Here is a 26,603-nt window from a genome sequence, read left to right on the forward strand (position 1 = left end):
AGCAAAGGTGAAGGCAGGGTAAGATGTAGTCTGTCAGATGTTGTTCGGGAAGAAAGAGAGCAAAGAGTGAGGAGTGGGAATGTACAGGTTGGGGAGCCTGATGGAGAGGACGTTTGGGAAAATACCTAGATGAGTTGTGGGGAGAGGGGGTATCATGCAGATTTCCATGGGAAGGGTTTTCAGGGCAGAAGGAAAAACAAGTGCAGAGGACCTGAAGTCAAGGCAAAGTTGTGGCTGGAGGAGGAGCTCAAGGCCAGTCTGGGTGGGGTGGTCAGGAGGAAGCGGCCTAATGGGACTGAAGGCCAGAGAGGTGGTAGGAGCCAAGAATGGTTTAGGGCTTTGGCTGGGACTGAAGGGCACATGGGTCATAAGCAGAGAAGGCACATGATCTGTGATAGGTTTTCAAGGCCTCTGGGTTGGTGTTTGATTGTGAGGAGCAAGCACATAAGCAGGGATATTATTGTTGTTTTAAGCCCCTAATTATTGAGATGATTTGTCACACAGCATTTGGTTACTGGAAAAATGTCCTTAGTTTCTCCTTTCAAGCTCATCATACATGTAATTCCCCTGGGAGGGACAACTGAAGAACAAGAAGGAAATGTCAGGAGATGGAACAAACAGTAACCTCAACATTCTCAGCTTTTAGATTGCTCTTAATCTGGGGGGATCACCACTCAGCCTATCCAAAGTGAGCAGGAGCTATCAAGACACTCCTTGTACCACCTTCCTAAGGACACACTCCCATTGCCAACCTCTGGTCTTCAACGTCCTGCAGGAGACCATGGAGACATACAGAGTTTTTTCTCCAGAAGTCCCTGGGATGGTTAGAATATTATCTAATTAAATCTATAGAATGGTTACCCCAAAGCTGAAAAATGTACTTCCTGGAAATTTCCTATCTGTGATGGGCAACTTCTGCCATAGCCCTCACCTCCTGGTAACCACACACCCTGGTTCCTATCACCCAAGTGTGGGCTGTACCTAGTGACTCACCACTGGACAAAGGAATATGCAAAAAGAGACTAGACAGATGTCATTTCCAAAAAGACAGGCTTCCATCTTGGGCATGTTTCCTTGCTCTTTTGCCTGCTCACTCTGAGGTCCCATTAGGAGAGGCCCATATGGCAAGGAGCTGAAATGGACCTTCAGTGAACACACATGGAGAACTGGGCCCCCCCATCCAATATCTCATGAGGAATCAAATCCTGCCATCAACCATCTGAACAAGCTTGGAAGTGGATCCTCACCTGGTTGAGCCTTCTGATGAGGTCTTGGGCCAAAAGATGCAGCCCAGCCACACATGGATTCCTGACTCACTAGAATCCATAGGGAATCCCATGGGCATCATATGAAGCTGCCAAGTTTTGAGGTCATTCGTTATGCAGCAGTGGATAGGTAATTCACTATCCCAAATTATACTCTGTTATGTTATCCACTTCAAACCTTCAGAGGTTCTGCAATTATAATAAATACAATATTAAGGTATTTCAATGGCAAAGCGCCAGAAACTAGCAATGCCATTTAAAAAACTGCCCATAACACAGAAATCCACTACATATGAATGTAAACTTCTCACTATGGTGAACATCCTGGGAGCGAATTAAGTTCTAAAAAGTAAACGTTCTAGCAAGTTAAAGTTCAAAAACATTAAAGCCCAAAGGAATCAGAATCCTTTAGCCATGTTAATAAACATTCAATGACTCATCATCTTCAATGTGCTTTTCTGCTAATTCTTAACCAGGTTGCTGCTGCTGCTTTTTTTTAAGCAATGAATATTCAACTTTAATCAGATATTCCTTAGAGTCAAACTACTGGCAGTTTGTTATTCATGAAATATCTTTAATAATCAAGAAAATGAAAATATAGAAAAGTACGGACAACCATATGTTAATGGTAAGTCAATAATGAACGTATATTTTATGGATATACGTCTTTAGAGAAAGTTCTCCTAATGAATATAAATAATTAAGTGTACATTTTAACACTAGTCTAGTTTTAAAAAAAACGAAACTGTTTCTCCTGCCCCAAATGACCAAATGCAAAAACCTGTATATTCTAGGGCTTAGGAGTTTTCCTGGGATTAATCTGACTCTGCTTAGCAGGCTTCTTCAGATACCGTTCTTTTAAAACGTAAAAAAAAAAACCCTGTCAGTGTTACATTCCCAAGAAATTTGTCTGCAAATAACTTAATTTTTTGATGATCACCCCTGTGCTAGTTTGAAGCTGTTATGTACCCCAGACAATCATGCTCTTACATTTAATCCATTCCTGTGGGTGTAGACCTGTTGTAGGTGGGATCCTTCGATTAGGTTATTTCAACTGAGATATGACCCACACATTCAAGATAGGTCTTAGTCCATCTACTGGAGTCCTTTATAAGAGGATTAAACACAAATAGAAGCAGAGATGAGATTGAGAGAAGCAAACAGAAAAAGACCCCAGAGAAGTTTAGAGAAAAACCCCAGAGAGCTAAGGGAGCACCAAAGAAAACAGAGAGGAAGCCACTGAATCCAAAATCTTAAAGCAAAAAAACCTGGGAGAAAAGGACCAGCAGATGCCAGTCAGGTGCTTTTCCAAGAGACAAAGATATCCCAGGTGCCAGCAGCCTGTCTTCAGAATCCAGATATAATCCTGTTGATGCCTTGAGTTGGAATTTTCATGACCTAAGAACTGTAAATTGTACGTTAATTAATCTCCAGTTGTAAAAAAAACAGCCCCTTTCTGGTATATTGCATTCCAGCAGCTTTAGCAAACAATGACAACCTCATTTAAGGTGAGGTCAAAGGGAGAATAAATTTGGTAGGGACGCCATCTGGTTAATATATTAATCTCAGTTTGTGTCATGTACATATAAATAACAAATATTTCCTTCACGTTATTGAATCTCTATATTTGCATCATTTCCAATACTGTGGATGCCAACTTGAATGCCAGGCCTCAATCTCTTGTAATAATTAGCAAGTCTATATATATATTTCTTGAATTTAGTGTTAGAATAAGTTAATGATAGCTTTGTCAATGTATAAGAAGTCATATAGAATCTGAGGATCAATTAAAAATTTTGTGAGTTACAACTTTTAAAATAAAGAGAATTTTGTTTCTGCCAATTAATTCAGTCTTTAGCCTGATAAACTATGTCAGTGTGTATTATGATTCTAATTATAAACTCCTTGGGGCAGTAACCATGTCTAAATGTTATTTATCATTCTATCATCTTGTTCCAAAACTCCCTAACTCTTAACCAGATTGTTTTTTTTTTTAATCTTAGAAGAGTCAAAGTTATGCTTTTGTTATTTAAGGCTTGTATACAGAATGCCTATGAATATTGTGAGAACACAGAAAGAAGTGGTCCTAATGGCAAAACTGGCAAACAAAGATGGACAATCTCCCAGGATATCATAAAATAAATAGACCCAAACCATAATCTAGTAATAGGCTTTGCAGAGGAGCTAATAATAAAGAATTGGGGTTGCAGAAGTTTTAGTATTGTCTGTGACAAGCATGTTTTCAACAAAAACAAACCCTTATTGAAGAAGGAGACATTCTTTCTACCCAAGGATGCCTTACAGATTGCTACTCCCCACTCATTCTTCTCTCCCATAATGACCTCCCAGTGATGTATTCCTGACCTAAATATCTGTGTCCCCATGATGGCAGAACAATCCAATCTTTCCACGTGGTCAACCAGCTCCTGCTTGACCCTGTACTAACCACGCTTGGCAAATCCAGGAGGACCGTGAGATAAGGACTCGGTGATTCCCCATCAGGGTTAAACCCATTTAAAATGGTTTAATCCATTCTAACCATCCTTATTTCAGACTCAAGTCTCTCAAAACCACCCCTGGAAAATTCGTCACCTTGGACTGGCACTTCAGTGAGCTACCACTTGGTACCTGTTCATTTTTCTCCAAGGGAAGTCCTCTTTTGTAAGACCCTAATATCTTGTGTAGAAAATTCAGAATTTCCTTGACCTCATGCTTGAGGATTTCTTTTGCCTTCTCAATGGTGAACAATGTATGAGATTTACATTCCTGAGATAGAAAATACGTCTCACGAAGGGGTACCTCATCTATCACACACAACCTCTTCACTTTTTCTCGGTGTATCTCACAGAGGTGATTTTTGATGTCTGTTAGGTGCTTTGCTGTCACAGCCAGCAATCCCAGCTGCAGATTAGTCCTTGGATCATGCAACTTGTAAATGCCCTTGCATACAAGGTAGGTGCCCCACTTGGGGTTTCCTTCCAACTTCTTAATAGGCACTTATAACCAATCCAATTCAATTGCAACTGGTTTGGTCAAATAGTATAAACAGTTTGAACAAGTTGGTGCTTCCTTGAAATCTCATGGATCTGAGGCAGCCATTGCCCTTAATCCTCATGTACTGTGTATGTGTTGTCAAAGTGCCAGACATCAGCCCCCAACCACAGACCTTGATGCTTCTCAGGTTGCCTCTTGAGCTTGGAGGCCCTGGGGATCCATCGGTCACCAGAAGCAGGATCAGCTCAGAGCAAGCATCTCCTCAGCTGAAGGTTTAAAGACCCCAAAGTGTTATTGGGGCACAGCCAAGACAGTGCAGTGCTAGCCTCAGATATAGACACAGTGGCTGGGAGAGGACAGTTGATAGACTCTCCTTGGTTCTGGTTTCACAGGATGCCCATTGGTGCTGGCCATCCAGAATCCAGGACCTGGGAACATCAGCTTGATAGGAAGAAATCTCACAGCCAGAGGTTCATTTGCAGGCATGCTTTTACAAACTGCAGGGAGTCCTGCTGACTCCTGCCACACCTTTGTGCTGTTTGGGGTTGAGTGTGGTCTCCTTCTTGAAGCATAGTTCCTGCAATGTTTTGTGATCAGACAGCTTCCCTCCTGCCCCAGTGGCTGCATTCATTGCTCCTTGTGATGGAATTTCTTAGGTGGAAGAACCTGCCTCCTAGGGAAGCTTGCTCCTGCCCACACATTTACTTGGAGACCTTTCTGTGAAGGTGGCCCTTGAACCTATGAACAAATCTTCTGAGTCCAGGCAGTACCACGGACAGCACTCTTGGTCCTGAGGTTGGGCTGGAGGCTGGTTCCACCACTGTCCCCAAGGCCATGTGTGATGCACCCTCAGGGTCCAGAGCTCAACATGAGAGGAAGAATCTCTGGACTCTTCAACCTCAAAGCAAATGTGTGTACATGTGAGAATGTCTCCTTGTGTGTAAGAGTCTGCATGCACGTGTGCACCTCTGTTTGCCACCTCCCACCTTGGCACCTCCAACCTTGAGTCTTCTGTTAAGGTGCCTCCAGGCCAGCTGGGCTTCCAGGGCACAGTTCCCACCGGGCTAGTGGAGACATCCATTGGCTGCCACCCTCTCTCCCCTCCACATCTGGATGCAGGTGCACCCTAGAGGGCCACCTTGGTCACCTGCCTCCCCTGGCAGCATCAGATACTGCCTGCCCTGCCCTGGGCCCACAGGGAAGAGGGCAGGTAGGGAAGCACTGGCCCCCTGCAGCCAGGAGTCAGCCAAGGCCTTGGGAGGGAAGAGGGCCACCCCGTGGGCCCAGGAAAGATCTGCTGGGTCTTCATTTCTCCCAGAAGCCCTGCTCATGGCTGCACAGCTGATGGCCCCAGCTGCAGAGCATGGGCTCAGAATGCACCCTGGACTGAGTGCCAGGCTGGAGCGGGGTCCAACAGCAGCCAGCTCAGCTCTTAGGTTCAAGAGCCCCCCACCCGACTGAGAGCTCAGCCTTCATGCCCCATTTTCTCCCTAGAAGCCACCTTCCCTGAGGAAAGGTGTCCCCAAAATATAGTGGTTGCACTTGGTAACCTGCCATGGGCCTATGCCCTTTCTTTGTCCTGGCTTGACTGAAGACCACTGTCCTTCCTTGCAGTGCCACCTGGGCCATGGTTCCCATCTTGCGCCAGGACTGAAACCTTCCCCACAGCTTCCCTGGGGGCTAAACCCGCGTGTAGAAGATGCAGGCGCTTGTCTCTGCCCCCCTCTCCTAGGAGACGGTAGGAGGTGTGGCCCAGCCCCCCACACCCTTTCCTTCAAGACCCCATTCCCTGAATTGAGCCACAACACCCATCTGGGCCAGGTTCTGAGGGAGGTGGAATGCATGGAAGTTTAGAGGAGAAGGTGCTTCTTTCTAGGGCTGCAACAAACCCTGGGACATGGCATGACATGGAGGTTACAGAGGACTCCACCCACAGCTCAGGGCCCCTGAGGCAGCCTCCCCTCTGCCTGTGCCTGGCAGGGTTCCTCTGCCTGGACACATGCCTGTCCAGGGCTGGCCTGGGGCTCCTGTGTGGCTCAGAGACATCCACAATCCAGCAAATGGCCCGTGGGTGAGTCCATTTCCTTTCCATAAGTCACACCTTTAGCATAACTGAATTAATAGTCGAGTCTATTGACCAGGTCCTGTGACACATATGCAGGAGATCCCAGCTCCTCCCCACCTGGCACAATGCCCTGGGCACGTTATTCAGGACTGTGGCTTCTGTGTGGGGCCTTTGTGAAGGCTGAGCTGCTGGGGGTGGGGAAGCGGCACAGAAAGCGTCCCCTTTCCCTGGGGACTGAGAGATCATCGCAGGAGATGCAACCATGGACAGACCCTGCTGCGCCTCATTTCTGGCATGGCCCAGAGCTCCCCTTGGGACAGGCCAGATACTGTGGGTTGGAGGCCAGGAAGCTGATCTCCATAAGGATGATTCACATTCCTTCTTCTGCGGCCACATCTTCTCATTTCAGGCACATTTGGGGACCTCAACTCCCGCATTTGTAAGATGGTGACATTGGACAGGGGCTAAATTCCCCGGTTTCACTCTTTCAGTCCATCCAGCACCCCATGACCTCAGCCATTCCAGCCACATTTCTTTACACCGCAGCTGTGACCCAATTTTACCCAAAACCTCTAAAGAGCACAGAATAGACACCCATTGGAACATTTTTTAGCCCTTTTGTTACAAATCCCAAGCCATCCAGAGACTAACATACAACTCAATGATATCAGTCATGGGGGGCATGTATGGAATTTCTTAAAGCCAGTCAGCTGCTAAGGGCTTGCTGGGTGGGGCACTGCAGGGAGCAGGGCCCAGAGCCTGGCAGAGAGGATAAGGATGGGGCAACAGCTGAGGGTCAGTCATGTCCAGAAAAAAATGTCCAAACCCTCCTCATTCTTGCTACAGTAATCCTCAGGGTGTTTCCACCTTATTACACAATTATCTTGGATGATTATGACTGTGTGATGTGTTTGCACCTGAGTGTGAGAAGGAAGGAGAGAGAGGTGGGGAGAGATGGAGGAAAAGGAGAAGAGAAGGAGGGGGGAGACAGGGAGAGAGAGAGGGGTAGGGAGGGAGAGGCTCAGAGATGGAGAGACACAGAGGAACCCCGTGCCTGTGACAGAGCAAGGGAGGGTAAGAAAGGGACCTAGACATACAGAGAGAGAAGGAGGGAAGGGGGAGGAAGAGAGACAGAGACAGAAGGAGGAGGGAGAAATTAATAGAGAGAAACAGGGAGGGAGAAAAGAGGAGGGAGGGAGGAGGAAAAGAGAAGAGAGGGGGAGAAAAGGAAGGAGGTGTGAAACGAGAGGAGTCAGAAAGGAAGCGGTTGCTTTTCCAAGCAGAATGCAAACTCTTGGCACCCTACACCGATGCCGGCCACCCCCATGCCAGCCACCCTGGGGAGGTGCTGCACCAGGGCCTCGGGAGGCCATGGAGGGGCCAGGTCAGGCGGGCCCCCACTGAGTGACCGGGCAGGGAAGGGCGGTGACAGGGTGAGGGGAGGCAGCTGGGCAAACAGAGTGGGGGAGTGACCTGAGCCAACCCCACCCCTCCTTCACTCAGACAGCGCCCAGCACCACCGACCCTGGAGAATCTCCTGGACCAAATAACCCATGGTCATGGGCAGGGAGGCCCGGGGCAGGGCTGAGGGGTGGCCACCCCCAACTCTGCCCCCCAGGGCTGCTCAGCATGTGTCCAGGTGGGACTGCAGGCCCATCTTGTTCTGCTTCTGTCTTTTTAATGCACACAAACAACCTGGCAGTGAGGGGATGGAAACAGCCCTGACCGTTAGCTGAAGGAGGCCTGTGTCTGGGGTGGGGTCCCCGCATGCTCAGGCTGGACCTGGAGCGCTGGGGGTCATGAGGTTGGGGGGGGGGCCTGGCGGTGCAAGGCATGTGATACACCCTTAGGGTCAAGAGCCCAGCAGGAGAAAAGATTCTAGAAGTAGACCCCCAGGGCTAGCTCCCCCCCACACCTGTAGCCAGAACCCCTGGGGAGGGCTTCCTCCTTGGTAGTGCCGTGGAGTTGCTCTGGAGGGTTGAGATGGGAATGCGCCAGGACACCAGCTCCCAGGGGTGCCCAGAACCGGGGCCAGCAGTGACAGCCCTCAGGAAGTGTGGTAGAATGAATGAATGAGTGAACAAATGTATGACTTGTGAGGGCATCATCCATGTCAACCCTTGTGAAGGTTCACTGCTTATGACTGGGCCTAGGGTGCGGCTGCACCTGCCTCACGCTGCCCTGGAGACCTCGATGGCCATGGCCGTCTCCTCGGTCCTCAGAGCTCTGGGATGGGGGTTGGCAGGTGAAGGAGGAAGCCGTCCCCAGTGCCCCAGTGGTGAGTGCTCCCCCCACACACACCCCATCTCCCACAGGAACATGCTGGAAGCAGCTCAACCCACAGGGAGCTCAGCCAGGTAAAAGCCCTCTGAGGGCCGTGTGGCCCCTTCCTCTTCAGTTGAATGACAGCACATCCCCACCGCATGCTCTCGCACTTTAGGTCTCTCCCGGTTCTTCACCGAGAAGCTGCAGTACCTGAGCCCTACTAAAAACCTCCGCAGTGCCTTTGAGTTCAGGGCCTCCTTGCCATGAGAGCTGCTGGCCCAGGAGGAACCCAGTGCTCTGCCAGACCCCTGAGCACCCTGGGCAAGCGACCTCACCACCCACACCTGCTTCCCCACTGGAAAGCTCGGTGAGCCTTGCCCCCTCCAACTCTGCAATTGAGGGGTCCATGCCCATCCCCAACTGGACAGAGAGTCTTCTGGAGCTGCACTCAGCTGGACCCAACCCTGCTCGATCCATCTCCTGGGACCTGCACAGCAACACAAAAGAGAAGTGACCACTCTTCAGAGGCCATCCTCAGGGTGGGCCCACCATGGAACAGCAGCAAGGTCAGCAGTGCACTGGGCAATTTGCTCATCTTGGGGTGCCCCAGACTGACTGCAGGGTGGGTCTTGGTTATACCAGCTCTGCGGCTGGGACTGCAGCTCTCCACTGGGCCCTGGGGGCGGTCTGCTTCTGCCACTGCCATCCAGAAAGAAGCCAATGCTGGGACCACAGGTATACACACCCGTGCAGGCCCAGGGGAGAGGGGATGTGGTGACAGCAAATGTTCTCATGGGCTCCTGTGCAGATCCAGGGGACACAATGACAGCACATCTTCCCATGGGCACTCGTGCAGGTCCAAGGGACGCAATGACAGCACATCCCCATGGGTACCCATGCAGGTCCAGGAGATCCGTGACAGCACATATCTGCGTGGGCACCCCTGCAGGCCCAGGGGATGGGGACACGGTACTGCACATGTCCTCATGGGCACCTGTGCAAGCCCAGGTGACTGTAGACAAGGCTCATTTCCCTCTGCATCCAGTCTTGCCCAGAACCAAATGGAGCTGGCACCCAGATACCACTGGTGGAAGCAAAGGGACATCCTACAGGCACAGGACAATCAGGGTCACACTTCTGAGGTGGGGATGGAGGGGATTTGAAGAAATATGTGCTCAGCATCCCTTTCCTGGGGAGATAGGAGACTGTCCTGAGTTAGCCTCACTGCCTCAGTTAACCTCACTTCCCCCAGTTGACCTCATTTTCCCCACTTAACCTCACTTCCCCTAGTTAACCTGACTGCCTCTAGTTAGCCTCAGCCTGTGCAGGTTCCCAGTAATGTGTGGGCTTTTGGCTGGAAGGGATGCCAGAAGCAGAGCCAGGCATGCCTGGGCCTGTCTCCTGCACCCTGGACGATACTTTACCACTGTCAGGAGAGGCATTGCCCCTCAAATGGAAAGGGCAGTCAAGAATGGAAGTGCTGAGGCTCAGAGGGACCCTGCAGAGACCACTGTGCCCATGCCGCCCCCTCAGGCCAGTGCCTAGGAACCCTTTTGGCCAGCATCACCTCCTCGCTCACCGGTAAACCCCACACAGTGCCCCACAGCCCCCTCGACAGGCCCTACAGCCCTCTTCCTGTCCTGAGATGAGGGCTGTTCCCATCAGGCACAGACCTCCCTCCCACTCTGCAGCACCACACATGGCGGGGCCTACCTGAAATGGGCAAGCAATGCCTCCTGGTGAGGACGACAGAAACAGGGTCTTCACGGTAGCTGCGGGTGGTCACGGGCCCTGGGGGCAAGTGGCATGTGGGGGAGGGGGCAGGCTGGGGAACATCCTGGAGAGGAGGTGGCACCAGGGGACCAGCCAAGAATACAGAGTACCCCACCCCCACCACGAGGCTCAGAGCAGAAACCAGGCTGTAAGGTTGGAGGGTTGGGGAGCCCCCGGGAAGCCCCAGATTCACACTCTGGAAATGGTGCTGCCCGCAGGTGCCAGAAAGCACCTGGAGACCTGTTCTCTGGCCTCCTCATGTCCTGGAGACACTCCAGGCACAGGACCTTCCAGAGGGGCAGCAGGGTTCAGCAGCTTTCCCAGGGCATGAGCTCTGGAGAGCTGGGCTCAGACATCAGCACTCAGGGCCCTGCTCTTTATGCCCAAAAGCACTGTTGAGAACTGACAAAAGCACCCGAGGACGACCAATCTGCCAAGCACAAGTCACTCCTATTTAGTCATTAAGTAATATTCTGAAGAACCCCATAGAGGAAATGCTGTGATTTTGACTTACTGTTTGTATTTAAACCTGCTGAACTCCCTAATTCTTAAAATACTCCATGTGAGGCCTCTCTGTCCAGACCAGTGACTCCATCCCAGCCATTTGGGGCGAGTGGGTTTGGATGGAATAACACAGGCCGTGCAGGGCAGGTAGGGGCCTGGGAGGGTGCATGGGCTTTTCAGGGAGATCTCAGGAGCCTGGAAAGGTGTGGGGCTGGTGGGTGCAGGTGTCTAGGTAGCTGCAGGACTTTGAGGGTGCAGGTGCCTTGGTGGCTGCGGGACTTTGAGGGTACAGGTGCCTTGGTGGGTGCAGGGCCAAAGGGTGCAGAGCTGGAGGGTGCAAGGTTGGGAGGGTGCAACTTCCTGGATGAGTGCAGAATGCTAGAAGCATTCAGGGTTCAGGGCCCCTAGGAAGGTGGAGGTGCAGGGAGAAAGAAATAGGACAAAGCAGCAGTGGGGTCACACCCAGGTCTGGGGGCTATAGGTCCCAGCAGATAGGGGGTCATAGGTGCAGGCTGCTGGGAGCTCTGTAGGGTAAAGGGTCCTGTCCAGTGAGAGGACATTATGACATCAGCACAGGGGGCAGTACTGTTCCTGTGCAGCAACCACAGGTGAGAGGAAGAGCCACCTCCCACTTGGCCGCCAGTGACCCAAATAGATGGAAGGCTCTGGAACACTCATCAGCTCCTGGCAGACAGCAGCAGGTGCAGGCTGGCTTCCTGTATAAGTGGGCTTGAGCCAGAACCATAAAATACTCCCGGGCGTTGGAAAGGAACTGGAAGGTACCCCATTGCTCTCCAGGACCGTTCAGGAAACTCTGAATAGAACAGATTAGAGCAAACTTGGGTTAGAATGGGTCTTGGTTTCCTGGAGTTGCAGCCATGCCTCCTTAAGCGAGAATGCCCACCCCTGAACCTCAGTCTCCCACAGAAATAAATGTGGAACCACAGCGGCACCCTGCCCCTGAGGTGGAGGGAGAAGGGTGGTGCAAGAGGCTGGCGTGTGATGGAAACATGTCTTCAATGTTAAAAATTGCATGCTTGTTAACATGCTGTGCCCCACGCTGGGCATGGGGGAGGGCACCTCGGAGTCTCCCTAGCCACCTGTTGGATGGAGAGCTTCTGCCAGCACCTCGGCCAGCTCCCACCAGACTTGTGGCTCTTCAGGTCCCTGCAATTCCAGGATCTCTCTCAAAACCAGCCCTGCCTGTCCCCACTGACTCATTGGCCACCATCTCCTAATACACATCCTCATCCTGCCCCCGTAGAAGGTGCTGTACTCTCAGAGTACATGTCACCCCTTAGGTGTCCCAGATGCGACGCCAAGTGTGTGCACTGCACTCTGCGAGGGGCAGCAATACTCAGCTAATACCCTGAGTATTAGCTGCAGGGTCTGCTCCCACCACTCTGTGAGCTGTTTTTTTCCCACATACCACTGGCCATGGGGATCCAGCAGAGCAAGAGGCCAAGAATCGATGGGGTCCCTGGATGTCCCCGCTGAAGGGAGTGGAGGGGTAAGCAGGTGGGCAGAGGTTGTGCAGTGCCCCAGCTCCTGCTCCAGGGAAGATGGCATTGCCAGCATCACTCAGCACTCGGGACGGCCTGACTGCAGCCTCTCCTGGGGTCACCCATTGTCAGGCTGTGACAGCAGAGGGCGGAGAGTGAGGTCACCACTGGGCTGCCCCAGCTCATCTCCTGCCTTTGCTCCATCCTGACCCCTCTGTGGCCCTTCCACTAGCCTGGACCCCAAGTGCTCCCCATAAGCAAGTGGGTGCTGAACCCCATCTCCCAGTCAGCTCTCCAGGAGAACCAAAATGATGAATGGATGAGAGAATGTTCCACGCTGGACAAGGGTTACCACTGGGTAAAAGAAATTCATTAGATCTTGTCCTCCTTGCTTCACGTCGGTGTTGTAGGAGAGAATGAAAAACTGGCTAAAGGGCACTGCTAACTGTTGGGGCTGGGTCAGCCAGTGTCAGGGACAGAGCTGCCCACCGGCCTGGGTTGCAATGGCCGCAGGATGCCAGGTCTCCCCTGCTGGGCTGTCATGGGTTTGACCAAAACTAGCAAGAAATTGGGTAAATTGTATGTTTCCCTAACTCATAACCTGACAGCTGCCTAGGTAAAGCTGAGGTAAAAACAGGTGCTTTTCTTCCCCAAAATTGTTCTTTTCTCTTTTGGAACCATTTTTACCAAAACTGTCAGGTTTGACAGCAGGCTAAATGTGTTCACAGGTGTGCTCAAGTCGGAACTCTTCTCCCTGGGGATGCTTGCCTGCTCTAAATGCATAAATCTCTCCTTGGAAGTTTGTTCCCCCAAGAGGCTGGCAGGTCCTTCCCACTTGCCTCGCTGCCTCCTTCCTGTAATTGAATGCACAGTTCATTAAGATCTTTGGTCTTGGCGGAAATGTTACAGGGGAAGGAGATGCTGTTGACAACTTTATTTTTAAAAGTTACTAAGAATAGGGAGAAGCTTGTAAAAATAGCAAGCCGCAAAGAGGATTGTGCTCAAGGCCACATTTCTCCTTCTGAAAATCGGTGTTTAGCATTTACTGATGCCAGGGGCAACACTGCGGCTGCACATGCCACCTGTGAGGTGGAGGTCACAGGGGTGAGGGGAAAGCAGTACCCTGCCCTCCTGGGTGCTCGTGGCCCAGGGTCTGTGCAGCATTTGGCCAGCCCCTTCCCAGCTCTCTCCCTAGAGACTGACCGGACCCCCAGCCCTCAGAGCCCACAACAAGTCGCCTGATCTCTCCAAGTTGGATCCCACATCATCCAATGAAAAGCAGACAGTTCCCTCTGAAATCATCTTTCACATTGTCAGAAGCTTAGACAAGTACAAAGGGGGTGCCCAGAGGTGATGGGTTCCTTTCAAACTCTCAGTGTTCTTTCATTTGAAGGGAGCTGGGTGTCCCAATGATGGGAAAGAAGCCTGGAGGACCTGGTCCTTAGGTGCACCTTTTGATCATCAAGCAGAAAGGATGGAAAGCGACATGACCACAGATCTTAGACCCAGTAGCTCCACACTGCAAGGGACAGTTTGAGGAGGAGATCCCCTCCCTGCCAGCACTACAGGTGTCAAACATCAGGTGAGCGAATTCTGTGGAATACCTGCTGCATGAAGCCCCAGGGAAAGGGGTTCTACATCCCTTCCAATGCCAGAAGTCCATTTCCTCCCTCTGGGGCCCCCCTCTAGCAGCTCCCATGGTGAGGGGCTCCACGCAGATGGGCTGGAGATCTGTGTTTAAATCGAACAACCCCATGGTCCAGCCAAGCCACAGTCAACCCCAAAACACTATGAAGCCCTGAATGGGCCACGTGGGTCTCAGAGAATCACGTAGTCCGAGGGGCTGGCGTGGGGGCTGGGCTGGGGGCTGGGAGTGGGGTTCGAGTGAGGGGTGGCGGAAGAAAGCCTCTGGCACCCCAGTGGAATCTTCGATGCGCTGTCCCCAGTTATAGGAGTTCTTGTGGCAGCTGACATCCCAACTCCAACCACCAGAGGCCGCCTGGGAAGATAAGGAGAGGTGGCAGCCGTGAATGTCCCTGCCACCGTGTGCCAGCCCCAGCTGTGAGCCCCCTACACGCCCCAAAGAGGAGGGCACCTTCTCTGACTTCAGTAAAAGCACCTTCTAGAAGGTGGGAGGGACTGAACCTGAAAATACAAAATAACTAAAGAGGATGGGGGCACTCGGGGCTCCTGTAAGCAAGCAAACTTGGAGCACCCATTCACTCTACATCTAGTAAAGTGCCTACTGTGTATGAGAATCTGAGCTGGATTTTGAGGAGCTCTGGAGGAGAAGAGGGCCATGTCAGGTCTATAAGGAGACAGGCCCATGCCTGTGAGAGCCCAGGGCAGGTCCAGCCTGGCTGCGAAGCTCCAGGACAGCTGATGCCCTGTGATCGCACAACTTAGGGCTGAGCAGAACTTGGGATCTCACTCTAGGGCTGAGTCACACCAGTTTCAGGATAGGTGATGAGGCTTCCCGGGTCCCACTGCCAGCATCCATGGCCCAGGTCCTGACTGAGTCTTCCCGGTGGGCAGTGATGCCGAAGTAGAGCAGGAACCGGGGAACAGGTCCAACTCGGAGACCCTTCTGTATCAGAATTCACTGAAGATGGTGCCTGTGATTAAGAAGAGTAAAAACCAGGCCCTTTATTAAGCCAAATTCCAGGAGGCCACAAGTATCCCATCCCTACATTCACTCCCCCCAAGGTTGAGCCCACAGGCCCCTCTGGTCAGCATCTTCTTTCCGGGACACTTCCGCCTGCCCCTTCCAGAACTGTCCCTGAGGCCCCATGTAGCAGGCTCTGGAGTGTCACCCACTTCCCCTTGGGCATGCTGGGCTCACTTCCCAGCACCCACTCCCAGCTGCCAGCACTCACTCCCCACCACTCAGTACTTCAGAAGGTCTGGCTGGAACCAGCCCTGAGCTGATGGGCTGGGGTGAGTGCCTCTGTCTCAGCTCCTGCCCCTGGAGGGGATGCCTCGAGGCATGTGTCTGACATGGTTTGCAGCATGCCACATGTGCCAGGGGTGACTGTGGAAGATGAAGGCAGACCTCATTTCCCCTGGCCACCACCCCTTCTCTGGGCCACCTGCCTCAATGTCTGCTCTGCTCTCCTATGTCCCAGCTCCTTGCACTTAAATCTTTGGATCAGGGTCTGCTTCTGAAGGAATCATCCAAACAAGACTCAGGGTCCCTGAGTCCATTGCTTTGTGCGGCTGCTTTAGTCTTTCATCACAGGTGTGCAGAAAGCCAATGCACGCAGCCTTCCAGGGCAAAGCAATGGATGCCTGAGGCTCAGGTCTTCTGCCTGGAGAGCAGGTTTTCTGAACAGCCGACAGGAGCTGGGCACCGCGGACAGCAGGCACGGTGTCATGTGCTCTCATGACAGTGAACTGTATGACCTCAGGGCCTGACTCTGAGGGACGATTCCTTCCTCTGTAGGATGGGATAGCTGCACCAGCTATGGGGGTGAGGGAGGCTGTGGGGTTCAGTGATGTGACGTGCATAAAACATATTGGTATCTCAGTGAGTGACAGCAACTACTCCTCTACATTCATCCTTGTCCTGGACCCCGAGGGAATTGCCTTCCTCAAAGCAGTTACTGTAACCCTGCCTTACAGGGGGTACTTTTCTTACTATTACTAACTATCTGTAAACCTTGCTGAAGCACCATGTGCAAGCTTTGAGACACTTTGCAGACAGTAGTTCATTGTAACTCTGAAGAAGCTACTAAATTACCCTCATGTTACAAATTGAGAGACGTGCACAGAGAGGGTGGACAATTGCCCAGCATCACACAGCTGAGTGCCAGGGCCAGGAGGTGTGCACAGACATGTTTGCCCTATCGTCCAAACTCTTAGACCCCAGCTGGGAGTCTTCCCAGAGCCCAAGGGATGTAATCAGACATTTAGTAATAACAACACTTGAGAACCAAACCAACAATCAGCTTGAGAATCCTCAGGGCTGAGTGAACTCTGTTTATGGAGAACACGTCTCAAGTGGAGTATTTTTAGGCTGTCTGGCATGATGGTGTGTTAACATTGAAACTGTATTAACTCAGCCCTACTTACCAAAAATATCCCGTGTCCATATTGCCTCTTACACTTGAGCATGGAAAACCATCAGGAGCAACAGGGCTGGATCCCATGAGCTGAGAGTGCCCCAAGGACACATTGGGTTTGGGTCATAGGTGGTGGGACGTCCTGACTAACCCTTCATGGCAGAGGCCGGGACCATTTCTGAGCTGGGGTGGGGGGAAAATCTGGAGCCTTTCAGTATGGCGGGCAGGGCTCCGACATAGGTAAAGATGTATGAAGCCAACAGAGGTGGAGAGGAAGGAAGCCGAGAGAAATGAACAGATTCCCCAGTTTCCTTAAACAAAATGGGAATGTGACCCAGGAAAAAACTTGCAAAGGAATTTAAACCAGTTTTGCTTGTTCTGTTCCATTTGCTTCTGATACTACACTAAATGTTAGTAACAACAGAACCCACTGGCTCAAGATCAGAAAACAAGACAAGTTCAGGGAAGGAAGGGAGTTAATGCTTGCGAGATGTCCATGGCATGGCACACACTGTCCCATCTTGCATCGTCTTTAGCATCTCACCCTCCTCCCTTCCCCGGGAGGTAGAACTGTCAGCCCCCTTTATGGGGGGGGAAGATGCCACTCAGGGAAATCACTGGCCTCTCAGGACCACACGACCAGGTCACCAACTTCCAACCAAGGTCAGACTCGGACTCTGAACTCCTCGCCACTCAGGGCAGCCTTTCAGCCCAGTGTAAAAGGCCAGAAGGCCAGGGCAAGAGTGCAAGGGCTCCCATGGGGAGTGGGGTCTGCCCGGCAGAGGCCGTAGCCTCCCTGAGCATCAAGGCACGGCTGGGCAGCTGGGGCAGGGGCTGCATCCGCAGGCCCCTTACAAGCATCACAAGGGAGAGCAGAGCTCCTGAAGAGCCCCCTGTGAGGAGGAGGAGAGTGGTCCGCTTGTGTCCTTGCAGTCGTGGCTCCATCCAGTGTGGAGGCAGAGAAGGCAAGCAAGAAAAACCTGAGAAAAGTAACTCAGCCAGGAAACAAGGGCAGTATCTGCTTGAGCAGGGCTAGGGGGCTAAGGCATCAGAGCTGGGCCAGCAGGACTGGGGGACTCTGGTGCTGGGACTGGGGGGAGGGCTCAGAAACAGGGGCTGGAAGTCTCAAGTGCTGGGGCTGGGGAGCAGAGGTGCCAGGGCCGGAGGGCTCAAGGGCAGGGGCTGGGCCAGCGGAGCTGGGGGACTGGAGAGCAGGGCCTCACACCCCCAAGAAGTGACCTTGAAGAAGTTGTTTCCCTCACCATCTGTCCTGCCTCAGGAAACCTCCCCGGGGACATCGCCACATCTGTGCCAAGGCAAGATGCCTCCCAAGGTGGGTCATGGATCCTTGCACTCCCTCGTTTTTTAGTACCATGCTATCATGAAGTATGGGCTTCTCCTGACCAACCACCAACGGGTTGAAAGGACCCATCTTCACAGTGAAGAAAAAGCTCCAGGTGCCAGCTGGGGGGATGGCCTGGCGGCTGTGGGGGGCAGGAGATGCACTGGTGGTGAAGACCCAGCCAGGACCTGGGAGGAGCTTGGTTGCTATCCCCACAAGCCCTGTGCTTGACGATGAGGGAGCTCAGACCATGAGGGGTGAGGCCACCGCTGCTGGACCACACCCATGCTAAAGCCAAACAGCTTCCAGTTGCCAGCTGTCATGGCCAGCACCTCCTAAAGCCTCCATTTGCAGCACTTCGCCTGCTTGGGAGCATGATGCCAAGCTGTAGCAAGAGAAGTGGGCTGTGCAGGGCCACCACCAAGGCTGAAGCTTCCCCCCCCCCCGGGGTCCCAGCCCTGGCTGCTGACCTATCTCAGCTCTCCTCCTGGAATGGGGATAGAGGAATGTCAGAAGGATCCATTGGAGAATGTTCTGGAAGCACATTAGGAAGAGCCCCTGACCCACTCATGTGTCTTCTGCAGAGCCTCAACATGATGGCCTGAGGCCAAGACTGATGACCTAAATGGCCTATTGCTACCCAACCCCGTGTCTGCATCCTCTCCTTCTCCCATCCAGAGCAGGGTCCATTTCTCCTGGACTCTGAGCCGGTATTGGGCTTGTCATGGCTGATAGCAGGTGATGGAAGTGGCCCTGGGCTGCTGGGTTATTTCGGAAGTTGCAAGGACAGCCCCAGGGGAAAGCAGGCTGACAAGTCACCCACTACCCCCCAACTGATGACCAGTACACGGCACACACGTGCAGGGCCACCCAGGTCCAGCCAGCCCCAGGCACCCACTGGCATGTCCAGCCCAGATTAGAGAGCCCCGGCCCAGAGCAGCACTACCAGTGCAACCCACAGACTTGAAAATGAGCCTAAATGCTTGTGGCTGTAAGTTATCCACAGACCACACTGGATCTGGGTCACTCTGTTGACAGGTGTTCATTCTGCACCAATGCACTCCAGCATGTGGCCAGCTGTGTGCACAGCAGTGATGGGCAAAGTAATGAAGCTAAATTTCACCTCTGCACTGGGGCCAGCTGTGCTGCCTTTCCACCCCGCAGGCCATCCATGTTTCTCCTCTTCAATGGCTTGGTATGTGCTGTGCCCAGGCCGTGGGAGGCCCTGAGCCCCACTCTTTGCCTGAATGACTCTTCTTCATCCTTCCAGTCTCACTGTTTTCACCTTCTGTGCCTTCTCCAGATCATAGATGGGTGACTGCACGCTTGTCACACCTGAACCCAAAGCCCAGGGACTTCAAACAGCACTTTATCATGGGTCACAATTCTGAGGTATGGCTGGGTGGGTCTCCTGCAGCTATAGGCTGGGCTGGAAGGTCCTAGAAAGCCATTTGGTACTGGCTGTCTGCTGGACACAGTGGCTTTCTCCCCAGAGTCACAGCCTTTTCCTTACTTGGAGGTCTTGGGGCAGCAGTCCAGGAGACCACAGGGTCACTCAAGGCCCAGCCAGGGGACTCACTCCTGCAACATTCTGATGGGTCAGATCAGGTCACCAGCCAGCTCAGAGTCAGGGGCAGAGGGACCCCATCATGATGGATGAGCTACAAAACTCATGACTGCATCAGTTTTCCCTAACACATAACAGCACAGCTGTGATACATGTATCTCAGGGTTGGTGGACTGCTTCTCCTCTGGCAGAGTGTGAACTCTGAGAAGGCAGGAGGCTCCCCTCCTGTCTGACTCTATATCCTGGCATCTGGGTCGGTTTCTGGCAGAGTCACCACTCAGTAGGTGTTTTCTGAGTGAAGGAAGGACTGGAAGACAGGGTCCAGTCCTGTACTTGAGGGCTTCTGTCATCTCCTCGCAGGGTTACAATCCATGGTAGAACACCCATGCCCACCCCAGACTGGTGTGTGCTCAAGAAACCCGCAGGTATCCCCTGCTCCCTGAGGGCCACCCAGGGCTTCAGTGGAGGCTCCCTGGGGCGTGGCCTCTGCAGAGCAACAGGCTCGCTGACTCGGGGGTCTATAAGCATATGGGGGCTGTCATGATGGGGACGGGAAGTAAATGGCTGGAAGGTGCCCAACCAGGCTGAGTTCCATGATTTCATTTACTGCAAGTTTCAATTTTGTAACACTCTTTCGGAATTTTTTTGGCGTAATCACTTTGATAAAAACACAACACACAAACCAAAAGAGAAAAAGGGAAGAGGAGGAGGAAGGAGAGGGAGAGGAGGTTCAGGAGGAGGAGGAGCATCAGGAGGAAGGGCTGGAGGAAGAGTAGGAGCGTCAGGAGGAAGGGCTGGAGGAGGAGAAGGAGAATCAGGAGGAAGGGCTGGAGGAGGAGGAGCATCAGGAGGAAGGTCTGGAGAAGGAGGAGCGTTAGGAGGAAGGGCTGGAGGAGGAGGAGAAGCGTTAGGAGGAAGGTCTGGAGGAGGAGGAGCATCAGGAGGAAGGGCTGGAGGAGGAGGAGCATCAGGAGGAAGGGCTGGAGGAGGAGGAGGAGCATCAGGAGGAAGGTCTGGAGGAGGAGGAGCATCAGGAGGAAGGTCTGGAGGAGGAGGAGGAGCATCAGGAGGAAGGGCTGGAGGAGGAGGAGAGTCAGAAGGAAGGTCTGGAGGAGGAGGAGCATCAGGAGGAAGGTCAGGAGGAGGAGGAGCATCAGGAGGAAGGGCTGGAGGAGGAGGAGTAGGAGCATCAGGAGGAAGGTCTGGAGGAGGAGGAGCATCAGGAGGAAGGTCTTGAGGAGAAGCATCAAGAGGAAGGTCTGGAGGAGTAGGAGCATCAGGAGGAAGATCTGGAGGAGAAGGAGCATCAGGAGGAAGGGCTGGAGGAGGAGGAGGAGAGTCAGGAGGGAGGGTTGGAGGAGGAGGAGCATCAGGAGGAAGGTCTGGAGGAGGAGGAGCATCAGGAGGAAGGTCTGGAGGAGGAGGAGCATCAGGAGGAAGGGCTGGAGGAGGAGGAGCATCAGGAGGAAGGGCTGGAGGAGGAGGAGCGTCAGGAGGAAGGGCTGGAGGAGGAGGAGAGTCAGGAGGAAGGGCTGGAGGAGGATGAGCGTCAGGAGGAAGGTATGGAGGAGGAGGGGCATCAGGAGGAAGGTCTGGAGGAGGAGGAGCATCAGGAGGAAGGTCTGGAGGAGAAGCATCAGGAGGAAGGTCTGGAGGAGTAGGAGCATCAGGAGGAAGATCTGGAAGAGGAGGAGCATCAGGAGGAAGGGCTGGAGGAGGAGGAGTGTCAGGAGGAAGGGCTTGAGGAGGAGGAGAGTCAGGAGGAAGAGTTGGAGGAGGGCCCAGGGAGAGGAGGAGAAGCCCTGGGTCTGTAGGTTCAGCAGACAGACATTTCAATGGAAAGCTCAAGAAGAACAAACAAGTGGGCAGGGCCAGGTCCCTCTTCTGGCAGGGCTGGGACCATGCAGAGGAAGGGCTGAGGGCAGCCAGGCCAGATCATGGGGCCACCCCCACCCGCCCACCCCCTGGGGCTCCTCCTCCCCTCCCTGGCCTCACTGTCCCCACCACACAGTCCTACATGCCTTCTAGCCCGACCTTCATCAGAGGAATGCACCTGCTACGTGACCCACCTTGTCTCTCTTGGGGACCTCCCTTAACTCAGTGCAGAGCAGCAAGCAGACACTGAACTCTGGACACAACGGAGTTCATGGAGCTGCTAACGGTGACAGAATTCTGGAAAACACTTTGCTGTCCAAAAAGAAGACAATGGTCAGGCCAGGATTTCATAAATCTAGGGGCTGTGCAACCCTAATGCTTTAGAAAGTGTGAAAGAATCCTCCCCGTGGAAAAATACGTTTGACTTTTAATTTCATGCAAAGTTAAATGAAAAAAAGCAATGAAACACAATATGTATATATTTAAAATACTGTATGTATATAATTTGATATGAATGCGTCATCTACAGAGTTGCCATTACCAAGAACGGAACTGCTGGTCCATGTGTTTCCTGAGCATGGGTCCTGGAGCCTGGGCTGTCTCTCCCAAGCCAGTGCCTCCCACTGCAGCTCCAGACCAGCCACTACCCTCCTGCCTGTCAGCTCCTTCACACTCACTGGACTTGCTCTTCTCATCCCAACTTGTCCAACACATATTTTCTTTTTGTATGAGTTCATGATGATTCAATTTACTGCACAATCTCAGCCCCCATCGTTCTGTGGCTGGTGGGAGGAGGCTTTAAATGAAAACCCTTATTTGTCATCTCATGAACTTGGATGCACCCCATGACATCACTGGGATTAGCTTAAGCTGAGGGTGAGTGGAAAAGCAGGATAAGGGTGTCATAGGCAATTAGTGGTTGGTTACTTGCCTCTATAAGAAAGAATGTGGCATAAAAGATCCACAGTGTGAAGGATCAGGTTTTCTATCTCATTCTATCATACGTGGCTTCCATTCCCCAGTTCACCACATGGTCCAAGAGGGCTATGCCTGGTTAAGCCATCACACCTGTATTCCCACCAGCAGAAAGGAGGAAAATGAAAGTAAAAGGCACACCTCCTTGAAAGAATTGCATATGCAACATTGTACATCTTCTTAGCTAAATTCTCAGGGAGAGTGGGAAAAAGGTCTTTACTTTGCACAGATTTGTTCCCAGAGAAAACTTGAGAATGCTATTATGAGAGGAGAAAATGGACATCAGGGAGATGTGACAGTTACTCCCACAACCGATCAACTGATAACATGTAATAATGTCATAATCCTGCAAGCCTTGAACGTAGTAAATAAAATTTAAACTGAAAGGGTTAAATAAATTTTGTTCTGTTTTTCATGAACAGTTTTGCAAATATTAAATATTAATTACAAGAACATAAAGAGGTTGGAAAATACCACTGCATAATGTGAAATGGAAGGCAGTACACAAAGCACTGTATGTCAACGGCTTCTGGAGTAGAAAAGATGTCTGGGCTGGTGAGAGGTAGGGTGGAGGGTGAAGGGGACAAGAGGTGGGTAGGAGGCAGGACAGGCATGGGGTGCTTTACTGAGCCAACTGGAGAGGGCACAGCCGAGAGCACATGCTCAGGGCTTTGGGACAGTGCCCTTGTGCCCTGTGGGAGGGTGGATGTGGCCACTTGTGGGCAACAACTGGGACAAGCTCATCCTGCTCCATTCGTGAGACTATGGAGAGGGCTGTGGCACCACCAACACCTCTGCCTCAAGAGAAGACATGACACTCACTGTGAACAGTGCCCCTGAAGAACCAAGATGGCCTTGGTGACAGGCTTTGGAGGGGACTTGGTTTTGTCCAGAAGTGGTGGTCCAGACACCTCTGAACTGTTCCCAAAGCTGCAGTCATCCTTACGCTAACCAAAAGCTGCATCCTGATGCTTCCATCTGCTTCCACTGCCTCTGCTGTCTTTCATCACTCACACGGAACAAATCTGTTCCCCAGCCCTCAGGAAAGAAGACAGATCCTGGTGGTTGAAAATAGCTATTAGCTCTCTCCTCCCAACCTCAGGAGAAAGAAGAGAGCTGCCGTTTAGTAGGCGCCTACTGTTTGCCGAGTGGTTTGATTGGATCAAGGTGCAGTTATCCCTACCTAGAAATGAAGACGCTGTGGTCTGGCAAAGGGAAGTGCTTGCCTGGGGTGAGACGAGGGAAGGAGAGGCTGAGCCTAGCTTAGTTCTCACTGACTCAGAGGCCACATCCTCTCCAGGGACTGCCTGGCCTCCAGCCCCTCTGCAAAGGGCATTCTCAATGCCCCAGCCCCTATCCAAGGACTCCTTACCCATCCTCCATGCACCACCCTGTCCACACGTGCTCCCCTGCACCCATGAGGACCATGGCCAGCTTGGATGCCAGGCTGCCCAATGAACCCTGGCTCTAGCAAATAGGGCCATTCCCCAGGCTGGGTAGGCCCAGGGCTGTCTGGTGGCTCAGAGCTGCCTACGAGGACCCAAGCTCTCTGAGTGTTTCCTGCACCATCTAAGCACCTGTGACTTCATGTTTGCAAGAAGCTGATTTTCCTGCTGCAGGAGGACAGGGAGATGGAGGGGGTGGGCAAAGGGCTTTCTCCTTGGGTGCCAGTCATTTGATTCCAGGAAGGGCATCCCCACCGCAGTTTCTCCTACAAGTCTGCCAGGACCAGGCCAGAGCCCCACAAAGACCCTAGCAGATAGGAGAAATGGAGCAAGTTTGACTTGCTTGTGGGTTCCCCACTCTCTCCTGTGTGGCAGGCCGGACCCCTCCTGCCTCCTGAGACCGGGGAGCTGGGTCCGGGGCAAGGGGGAGGTGCTCTGTGCTGACCACAGATGAGGTTGTGGCCCCCCAAGGCTAATCACACCCTGGAGGTGATGCCTGGGAAGCTCTCATGGAAGCATTCCATTTTATAAAGCATCAGAAATTGAAGCAAACATCTCTTTGATTTACTGTTGGAATTAACAGTGGGTGGTGGTAACCCATAGCAGGGCAGGCGGGGAGAGGCCCCCAAAGAGAGACCACTAAATATGGAGGGATGGAGGAAGATTGTGTGGGTGGGAGTACGGGTGGGTTGACAGTAGGAGAGTGGGTGGGAGTAAAGCCAGAAGAAAAGGCTTTTCTCCTCCATTCCTACTGAGCTGGCTTTGGTGGAAAGCCACCAAGGCAGCACAGAGCTGAGTGCCTGCTGTTTTTTAAAACTCTTCTGGGGTTAAAAGAAGGCGAACAAAAGCCAGCAAAACTCTGTCCCCATTGTCATGCTCAGGTGTGTGGGTGGGAAGCAGTGCTTGCTGGAGTGGCCTTCCCTTCCCACTGACACTTTCCTTTGTGTCTCCTTCTCCCCCTGCAGTTGTGCAGCAGGCCTGCAGGGAAGCTCCTTGGCCAACCTAGACCAAAGAGTCCCTCCTTTCCAAGGACACTGACTTAAGAGGCAAGAATGGTGCCCTTGGCTAGGATCTGGCCAGGCCTGCCCCAGAGACAGGGGGCCACCATCATTCAGACACTCCTTGCATGGCAGCAGAGGCTGTATGCACTGGACCCACTGCCTGCCCAGTTGTGTCACCTCCAAGATGCTGCTGTCCTGGGAGAGAATCCCTGCAGAACGGGACATTTCATGCCAGGCAGCCACAGCCCTTGGGGCTCACGGCCAAAGCACAATAGTTGGGAGGCAAGGCCCAGGCACTTGGGCTGGTGGTCCTTTCCCCTGTCCAATAGGTTGAACAGGGACCCAGAGATCTTTGCTTAGTGCTCCCTGTAAGCATTTGGAACAGTCCAGAGAATGGAACGATGGATGCTGGGGTGGGGGCTCGAGCAAGCGGGGCCCCGAACCTTGGGCCGTCCACCCATCCTGACTGCTAGTTGGCCCCACCTGAGGGCACAGAGCAGAGAGCAGCCCCTCCCCAGTTAACCTGAGTCATCCGGGGTGTTCCAAGACCCCAACCTCACCCAATTTGGTGTGGAGAAGACCAAGAATACAAGGGGACTCAGCTCCTTATACTCTCCCTGCAGAGCACAAGGGCCAATCAGTCCCTTAGGCTGAGCCAGCAGGGCGGCCCCACCAGAAGAGCTGGCACAAGGATGGGCAGCAGCCGGACGGACTGGACATGGCTTCAAGGCGGGGAGCCCCAGAGGCATCTGCCCAGACCCCGAGGGTCTGCTGTGCTCACCCACAGCCTGTGTCTGGAAGTCGGGCCATCACAAGAGGTTCCAGCCATGACAGAGAGCTTCTGTGATCATCTCTGTCTGGTTTTCCCTCAAGTCCCAGGAAATTCTTTTGGAAAGTTCTAGCCCAGCCCAGATTTTCTGAGTAGCAGGGAGCATCAGAAGCCCCCCAGTGGGAAAATGTAGAGCCAGACAGTTTAGGTCCCTTGCCCCAGCACAGGTACTGCTGCACACACACGTGCACACACACACATATATGACACATACACACATGCACAGAGCTGCTACCACCTTACCTACCCCTAGGCACAGACTGCTCTTTCTAGACTATTCAAGATAGAAGTTTCCAGAATGCCAACAGCGTGAGATGAGCATAGCTTAAAACTAAGTTTGAAAAGCTGGAGCAGAAAGAGGGAAGTCTTGAAACACTAGATCCCTGAAGACTTTGCTTCCCCAGACACATAGCCAGTGGATGACCAGAGGCCCTCATCCAACCCACCCACCCCAAGTGGGACCCCTCACATCCAAGGAGACCAGACCCTGTCCACCTGCCCCAGCAGGGCCCCTGGTGCCCACCCCAGGCTGACCCCAGTTGGTCCCAGTGGGACCCCCAGTGCCTGAGGAAACAGTCAGTAGATGCTGAGGGGCTGACCCACCCCCTAGCCCAGCACCAAATACAGAGGTTCCATCTTTTCTAGTAAAAGATAAAATATATCTCAGATCATGATAAAGTAGAAAAGAGAGCTATTGGTTGATAAACAAATAATACAGAACAACATTAAAATATCATCCAATAGTTATTAGGCAAAAGCAAAAAAGAAAGTGCTGACAATTTTAACTTTGAACACTATTTCAATGTGAATAGAATTAAATGAATAAAGCTTCAATGGAAACTGTTAATATCTAAATTCTATTATGAAGATATATTATAATCCTACACAGGATGACCAAAGTAAGATAAAAATAAGTAAAAACAAAACAAAACAAAAACCAAGATACTAAACAAGAAAAATAAAATTAAAAAATAAGTCTAAAACTCCTAGAAATGTCTAAAGATAATGTCAGGAAAACATTGGGTGTTTAATATATCCCTGTTAGATTTCCTCCATACCTCTCTCAATCTTTAAGATAGAGAGTAAGAAAAACTGGTAAAGCATAATGTAATCAGAAAATATAATTAATAAACCAACAAA

The 26,603-nt window shown here is 52.1% G+C and overlaps 2 long non-coding RNA genes across 5 annotated transcripts in view; one reads left to right on the top strand and one right to left on the bottom strand.

Annotated features, from left to right (window-relative positions):
- The first annotated feature begins 11,417 nt into the window (after positions 1-11,417).
- Positions 11,418-16,684, top strand: LOC143672822 (uncharacterized). Of its 3 annotated transcripts, XR_013170061.1 has the most exons (4): positions 11,418-11,645; positions 12,601-12,726; positions 13,762-13,950; positions 14,315-16,684. It is a non-coding gene; the product is annotated as an uncharacterized LOC143672822 (long non-coding RNA). The 3 variants fall into 3 exon arrangements; XR_013170060.1 differs by lacking the exon at positions 12,601-12,726 and having other exon boundaries at positions 11,427-11,645; XR_013170059.1 differs by lacking the exon at positions 12,601-12,726 and having other exon boundaries at positions 11,434-11,567.
- The window catches only part of LOC143672823 (uncharacterized), a 34,121-nt gene continuing 20,812 nt past the window's right edge, over positions 13,295-26,603 (bottom strand). For both annotated transcript variants that reach the window (XR_013170063.1, XR_013170062.1), the window contains 3 exons: positions 21,408-21,525; positions 14,818-14,983; positions 13,295-14,367 (listed from right to left, as the gene is read on the bottom strand). This is a non-coding gene — a long non-coding RNA (uncharacterized LOC143672823). The remainder of the gene's footprint in view (positions 14,368-14,817; positions 14,984-21,407; positions 21,526-26,603) is intronic.

This window comes from Tamandua tetradactyla (assembly GCF_023851605.1).
Source record: "Tamandua tetradactyla isolate mTamTet1 chromosome 16 unlocalized genomic scaffold, mTamTet1.pri SUPER_16_unloc_1, whole genome shotgun sequence".
Lineage (NCBI taxonomy): Eukaryota > Metazoa > Chordata > Mammalia > Pilosa > Myrmecophagidae > Tamandua > Tamandua tetradactyla.